An 8,437-nucleotide genomic window follows, 5' to 3' on the forward strand; every position below is an offset into this window, starting at 1 on the left:
CCCAAGCCAAATGTTTATAGTCAGAGCGAGATAGAGGGATACACAGGCTCTGTGGGCTGAGAAGCCATGTAACAGCCAAGTGCTTTAAGTAGAGGGATAGGGCCCTAACCGGTTTGGCTCAGTGGATAGAGTGTCGGCCTGCAGACTGAAGGGTCCCAGGTTCGATTCCGGTCAAGGGCATGTACCTTGGTTGCGGGCACATACCCAGTAGGGAGTGTGCAGGAGGCAGCTGATTGATGTTTCTCTCATCGATGTTTCTAACTCTCTATCCCTCTTCCTTCCTCTCTGTAAAAAAAAATCAATAAAATATATTTTTAAAAAATAGAGGGATAGGGCTTAAATATCAAAGGAGCACATGATATTCCCAAATTAATCTCTGCTGTTTGCAGGACTTTCTTTTCTATTTCTTTACATTCAGAAGTCTCTCAAGAAACTTCTGACACTGACAGGTAATTATTTGATGACAAAGAGAATAATGATGATCATGATTGTGATAATGAGCACTATCGCAATGTATGTTAAATACAGTAATGAACGATACTTTCGCCAAGCCACCGAGGTTTCCTCACCTGCAGGACTACTTATCATCAGCTGAAATTATTAGCAAGTGCAGCGAGGTTTCCAAATTCTCGTAGCTGTATCTGCTATCTGTGAAAAGAGTATGGAGCTTCCAACAGAGTCAGCCTCTTCTCAAATATGTATTTATGAATATGCAAATGCATATTGAATGTGTGTGTATATATATATATATATATGTACATATATATATACATATATGTGTGTATATGTGTGCTGTGTGTATTAAAAAGGAAAATAGCATTATCTCATTTAAGCTTTAGAGAAACCCTGTCAGGCAGATAGTTTAATCACAGTTTTATATACAAAGAAACAAACATTCAAGGAGTATTGAATGTTTCGCAAAAAATACAGAGGTAGTCATGAGAAATAGCAGCATTTTTTTAAACCCAGGCATCTGGTGGCAAGTCTCATTCCAGCTAACGGGAGAAGATTGGGTAAGTTTTGTAATTTGAAGGAAGATCAAATATTGTTAACTATCGGTTTGTTCTATTGGACAGCCAAGCTACAACTCCAAGGATAGCACTAATTGGTTAGGAAATCATTTCCATACAGAGTTGATACAAGTCCTCACGTCAGACCTGAACATAGCCTGTCATTGCAAAGCCAACATTTATTAAATGTGTGACCACGGCTAGTCACTTCACCTCAGTACGCCTCAGTTTTCCCATCTGTAAAGATAATACCCATTTAATAACTTAATTTAGTAATTTAATTAAATGGTAAAGATAATATATACAATGATTTCTGTGAAGATGGAGGATGTAGAGAGCCTAATATAGTGCCTGACATTTAGTAAGCAATGGCTAAAATTCAACTGCAGCCTAGTGGTTGGATGTCAATTTATGAACCAGGAGGTCACGGTCTCATTCCCTGTCAGTGCACATGCCTGGGTTGTGGGCTGGATCCCTGGTGTTGGGCATGTAGGAGGCAGCCAATCAGTGATTCTCTTTCTTCATTGATGTTTCCATCTCTCTCTCCCTCTCCCTTTCTCTCAGAAATCAATAAAAATATACTTAAAAAATTAAAATAAAATAAAATTCAACTGTAATTATTTTTATTATTGGTCATAGGGTGCTTGTTGTGCCCACACTGCACAGAATTTGTGAGATCACTCCAGAATGAAAGCAGTAATTTTTTAAGCTCTTACTTTGAATGTAGATTATATGGGAGGAAAAGTGGACACTCATTTCCCTTAACTTAGTGTGAGTTGCTAAGTAGCCAAAAAGATAAGACACGGATGCATCTTTGGTAAGAATAGGCACAGTCCCAGACAGAAGTGACGCTGACTGGAGAAATCCTGGCTGATTAACAAATAAAAGTAAAAGGTACGGGGTAAGGAGCCAGGAGAAGAGAGAGATGGACACATTTGTGGCTGCTCTGCGACAGGAGCGGCCTTAGCCCCTCTGCTGCCTCGGGCCCGCTGATGAAGACGGGGGACATTTTCCCAAGTCGTGCGAGAGCAGCACAGCTGTCGTGTTCAGGAACTTGGGGAAGGAACGTATGCTTCCTGCCAAGCTTTCGCTGGGTACAAGCTCAAGGCTTCGCGCAAACAGAATGGTTTTTTAAATGATTGGAAAGGTTCCTTCTCCCCGACAGATGGAAAGTATCAGAGATTAGGGAAGCGTGCCCGTGCGAGCGTGCACATATGCGAATGTGTGTGTGCACACCCACGCTTGCACACATGCGTTTGGTGAGTAGGCCGTCAATAGAACTTGAAAACTGTATTAAGAGTTTGGGGCTTCTCTGTCACTGCTTCCGCGGTTGTTGCATTGTTTCTCTGCTATTGTGTTGTGTTTCTCTGTTGTTGCACTGTGTTTTCTCACAAACCTATTTTTTTAATGTTCTTTTATTGATTTCAGGGAGGAAGGGAGAGGGAGAGAGAGATAGAAGCATCAATGATGAGAATCATTGATCGGCTGCCTCCTGCATGCCCCCTACTGGGGATCGAGCCTGCAACCCGGGCTTGTGCCCTGTCCAGGAATCTAACCTGGGACCCTTTAGTCCGCAGGCCAACGCTCTATCTACTGAGCCAAACCTGCTAGGGCACAAACCTATTTTTTTAAGTGAATAACAATCAAAACCATTTTTCCCACAGACCTACACGGTTATGGAATAAGGGTTTACTTCAGCATTGGCATATATATGCATAATAGGTTTTAGAAGTTTTTTCAAAAGCTTATCACACCCACACACACACAATCACACAAAAAATACACAAACATACAATTTACCATCCTCCCATTATGAACTCATAAAATGGCATACCCACTCAGCTTTTATAATAAGAAAAAATGGACCTGGTTTTTTTATTTAAAAATATTTTAGGGAATTTCTCAGAAAAAGAAATGGGGAAAAAAGACTGATATTTCCCCTCTAGATCCTTCTATTCTTTGTATATTTTAATCTCACTTGCCATGTGGAATGATTAGAGCAGTCAAGGTAACTATGGCAACACTCAATCCCAGAGTTGACATCTTAAGTGCTGCCTGAAGTTTAGCCAACAGTTTATTGCACCATTGCCTTTTTGCCTAGTAATTGTAGGAGCTGTTGATGGAAGTTTCATGTAATTAAGGGCCATTTTGGGGGGACACTCTTCCATGAATCTGAAACCTTAAGCTAACTTCGAGAACACAATATTGGCACGGCTGGAGTCAGCAACTCTAAATATACATATAATCTCATCCTTAGAGGATCATCCTTGGAATACAGGCATTCCTCAGTGATATTGTGGGTCTGGTTCCAGACCACCACAATAAAGGGAATATTGCAAAAAAGTGAGTCACAAGACTTATTTTTCAGTTCATATAAAAGTTGTGTTTACATAGTCTATTAAGTGTGCAAAAAGTACAATGTCTAACAAATGTGCAGATCTTAATTTAAAAACACTGTGTTGCTACAAAAAGAAAAAAAGGCTAACCATCATCCGAGCCCTCAGCGAGCTGTAATCTTTTTGCTGGTGGAAGGCCGGGAGGTGATGGCTGCTGACTGATCAAGGTGGTAGTTGCGGAAGGTCAGGGAGGGAAGACTGCAGCAATTTCTTAAAATAAGAGAACAGTTTGCTGTATTGATTGACTCTTCTTTTCATGAACGATTTCTCTGTGGCATGTGATGCTTTTTTGATAACATTTTGCCCACAATAGAACTTCTGTCAAAATTGGAATAAATTCTTTCGAATCCTGCTGCTGCTTTATCAACTAAAAGCATGTAATAGTCTAAATCTTTTGTTGTCATTCAACAGTCCTCATGCCATTTTCACCAGTAGTGGATTCCATCTCAAGAAACTATTTTTTTGCCCAGCCAGTATGGCTCAGTGGTTGAGCAGTTGACCTATGAACCAGGAGGTCATAGTTCAACTCCTGGTCAGGGCACATGCCTAGGTTGCAGGCTTGGTCCCCAATAGAGGGCGTGCAGGAGGCAGCCTATCAATGATGCTCTCATCATTTATGTTTCTATCTATCTCCCTCTCCCTTTCCCTCTGAAATCAATAAAAAAAATATTTTTTTTTCAAAAGAAACTACTTTCTGTATTCATCCATAAGAGGCAAGTCTTCATTTATTAAAACTTTATTATGAGATTGCACCAATTTAGTCACATCTTCAGGTTCCACTTTTAATTCTAGTTTTTTGTTGTTGTTTTTTTGCTTTTTCCATCACATCTGTAGTTATTTCTTCCACTAATGTCTTGATCCCCTCAAAGTCATCCATGAGGGTTGGAACCAACTTCATCTAAACTCCTATTAATGTTGATATTTTGATTTCTTCCCAGAACTCAGAAATGTTTTTAATGGCACCTAGAATGGTGAATCCTTTACAGAAAGCTTTAAATTTACTTTGCTCCAGTCCATCAGAGGACTCACTGTGTATGGCAACCATAGCTTTATGAAATGCATTTCTTAAATAGTAGGACTTGAAAGTTTAAGTTATTCCTTGATCATGGGCTTCAGAATGGATGTTGTGTTAGCAGGCAGGAAAATGTTAATCTCATTGTGTATCTCTCTCAGACTACCTAGTTGACCAGGTGCCTTGTCAATGAGCGTGGTATTTTAAAAGGAAAGCAAGTCCACACCCCACCACTGATGCAGTGTTGCTGGAGTTCTTCCCGTAGGGAAGGCACCCACAAAGATGAAGAACTCTACGGTTCTGCCTGAGGGAAACTCGTTGAAAGTTTCCCTCTATAGAAAGAGACTATAGAGAACTTGATGCCTCACAGCATTGGACAGCGATGGGGATCTTGCTAGAGAGCATTTAAGAGAAGTCTGGTAGCTCTACGATACAAGGAAAATGGCAAAGCATCCAGAACTTTTTCAACCTCTTTTATCTCATGGCACACACAAATCAATTACTGAAATTCTATAACAACAACAAAAAAGGGTATAATTTTGATTCATTCACACTTGACAGCTATTGTTGTGTAGGCTTGTTGTCATTTTTTTTTTATTTAACAATCTAAGGAAAAAGAGGTGAGTGCCTCTGACTAGATAGTCAAGTATTGCATGTTTTAAAAAGTCTTGTGGGCACACTAGTTGAAAATCACGCATCTAGAGAAGCTTAGAGAGAGACTTTCTAGAAGGAACCGTTTTTGATTCTTAGTCAACTCCCGGATTCAGGAAGGGTACACCCACTCAGGAACAATCAGAGCAGGATATGGGGCAAATTTAAGTATTTCACAAGATTCACATAAACCCATCAAGAGTTGATGTTTCATTGGCACACACAGCTTAAACACAAGCTCAGACCGAACAGTGACAAACAATAAGTCACTCGGATGCTGGAGAGACTCCTAGAAAGCCAGGCATAAAAGCAAAATGACACTCATTTCTGGCCGCCTGAAAGATTGGGTAAATGTGGAAAGCTGTGTCGCTTCAAAGTGATTACAGAGGAAACCTACAACTATGAGTTCCTGGTTGGACATGTGGCAACATAATGTAAATTCCCTGAACTGGGGTAGCAGTTTGTAAGCCACACAGGCACTCAACAGTGAGGAGTAAAACGCTAACAGTCTAAAAGAGCTTAAGCCAGCGGTTCTCAACCTGTGTGTCGCGATCCCTTTGGTGGTCGAACGTCCCTTTCACAGGGGTCGCCTAAGGCCATCCTGCATAACAGATATTTACATTACGATTCATAACAGTAGCAAAATTACAGTGATTAAGTAGCAACGAAAATAATTTTATGGTTGGGTCACAACATGAGGAACTGTATTTCAAGGGCCAGAAGGTTGAGAACCACTGAAGCACACCTTTGAACAGTAAGTTAACTACAGCCAACCCCTTTATAGGTAAATGAAAATACAAAACAAGGGAGAACACCTGACTAAAGACAGTAAAGGCTGCATACTATGCAGATACATAATTAATGCAAATAGCACCACCAAGTCATTGAACATTAGAGAATGACCAAACAACTAAAATAGCAATAATATACCAATGAATGGGAGGAGAAGAACTATGCATATTTGGCACACTGTATTATTTAAAATATCCAGTTCTCAACACAAATCTATCTATATAAAAAGCCAGCGACCAGAACACGAGGCCCCTGGCCCAGGCTGGCCCCGTCCCCCAGGGAGCAGTTAGGGGCGCCCCTAGGCAACGCGATAGGGTGCGAGTTTGATGGGGGAAAGTCGAAGAAACAGGGGGGAAGGTCTTAAGGGTCTGCGGGGTTGGGGTGGTCGCCCGGAGTAGGTGTGGAGTGTGCTGGGGAAGGAAGAGGAAGATCCGATTGGAAAATGGCTCAGCACAGTACCTTTCTCATTGCAAACCAGGAGGCGTCAGCCGGGGACTGAACGGGCGGTTGTCTCATGAGTCCACTTGGGACTGACATGTTCATGGCAGCGGCTGTGCTCCCGAAATTTCACTGATTCCAAATAGTAAACAGCTATCAACGCCAAAGAACAGAAAAACCCTCTCCAGCTAGAGGCCCTGGACATTGCAAGCGACTGAAGGAAACACCACTTAAGGAGGAGCTAGAAGAACCGGAAGTGGGCGACCAGAGGATTGTGGGATTGTGGAGGAGCCTTGGCGACCAGAGGATTGTGGGATTGTGGAGGAGCCTTGGCGACCAGAGGATTGTGGGATTGTGGAGGAGCCTTGGCGACCAGAGGATTGTGGGATTGTGGAGGAGCCTTGGCGACCAGAGGATTGTGGGATTGTGGAGGAGCCTTGGCGACCAGAGGATTGTGGGATTGTGGAGGAGCCTTGGCGACCAGAGGATTGTGGGATTGTGGAGGAGCCTTGGCGACCAGAGGATTGTGGGATTGTGGAGGAGCCTTGGCGACCAGAGGATTGTGGGATTGTGGAGGAGCCTTGGCGACCAGAGGATTGTGGGATTGTGGAGGAGCCTTGGCGACCAGAGGATTGTGGGATTGTGTTTTCAAAATGCTGACACGCCGAGCTCAAAAGGTTCGCCATCACTGCGCTAGTACGACCAGCTCCACAGGAGCACACACGCACTTCCCAGGAGCTGCAGATGTAGCGCACCGCAACCGAAGCCTTCAATGAAACCATCAAGATCTTTGAAGAGCAGGACCAGACTCAAGAGAAGTGCAGCCAGGAGTACCTGGAGCGCTTGGCGTGAGGGCAATGAAAACGAGATGCGGAGGATCCTGCTGAACTCAGAACGGCGCAAGTCCTGCATTGCCAGGACCCACAAGAGCCGCCCGAAGCTGGAACAGGAGCTGCCGACACAGGCCTTGGACAACCGGGAGATCGATCAGCGCATGAGCAGCCTGAAGCCAGACCTCATGCAGCTGCGCAAGATCCCAGACCGGTACCTGGTATGGCTCAGCCAGAAAGGCGCCCGGCAGAACAAAGTCAACGAGTGGTTGGGAATCAAAAATGAGACTGAGACCAGTATGCACTGATGGAGGATGCGGATGACCTCCCCCACCATGAGGATCGAACCTGGTATGTGGGCAAGAGCAACCGCACGCAGGCGAGGAAATGCTGAACCGCAAGTGGATGGTACCTTCCTCATCCGTGAGAGCAGCCAGCGGGGCTGCGATGCCTGCTCTGTGGTGGTGGGCACTTCCCTCCGCTGGCTCTGGCTGCCCCCACCAGTTCCTACAGTTCCCCCAAGCTCCCCCTGCCTGTACCTGCCATGTTTACAAAGGCCCCTGGGGTGCTGGGCCCCTGCCTGGTGCCCTGATTTTTAAGCCATAGACCTGGGGTCAGGGCAGGAAGAAGGCAGGAAGGAACTTTGCCGGGCCACTTCCAAGAACCTCAGCTGTGACAAATAATTAAGTATATAACAAATGTTTAATCTCATTAATGAAGAAATGCAAATTAAAACCAAAATGAGATACCACCAAATTGTCAAAAACTAAGTATCTTAAATACCATCGACCCCATGAAAGAAGCCAGATTCAAAATAATACATGTAGTATGATTCCAGTCATATGGCATGCAAAAGCAAGTCTAGATAGAGAAAAAGAGATTTTTTTTTAAGGGCTGCATAGGCAGATGGAATAAGATTTGAAAAGAATAGCAGGAAATGATTATCACTATATCTGGGAGAATAGAGAAGTGGGATTGTGCTCATGGAGAAGCATAATGAGAAAGGTGCTAGGGATGTTCAGTTTTTATTTCTCTGCTCAATAAATAAAGTTAGGAATTCCCTTTATAATTGTATGTTAAACTATGCATATGCTTTATTTTTCTGTACTTGAGTTATATTATAAAATAAAGAAAAAATACTTAGAGACACAAAATTTATATATTGTCAAGAGATAGAGAGGGTGTAGCATGGGAGAAGACCAGTGGCTTCAAAGGTATCAGCAATTTATATTTTTTAAGCTAGTGTTTGTTCATGTTAATATAATGAGTTATAGCATAGAGATACAGGGTGTCCCAAAAAAGTATACA

General features: G+C 43.0%; 1 pseudogene; it reads left to right on the forward strand.

Moving 5' to 3' along the window:
• The window catches only part of LOC102260517, an 8,971-nt pseudogene extending 1,243 nt beyond the window's left edge, over positions 1-7,728 (forward strand).
• Positions 7,729-8,437: the final 709 nt, after the last annotated feature.

The sequence above is a fragment of the Myotis brandtii genome, unplaced genomic scaffold (assembly GCF_000412655.1).
Source record: "Myotis brandtii unplaced genomic scaffold, ASM41265v1 scaffold325, whole genome shotgun sequence".
Lineage (NCBI taxonomy): Eukaryota > Metazoa > Chordata > Mammalia > Chiroptera > Vespertilionidae > Myotis > Myotis brandtii.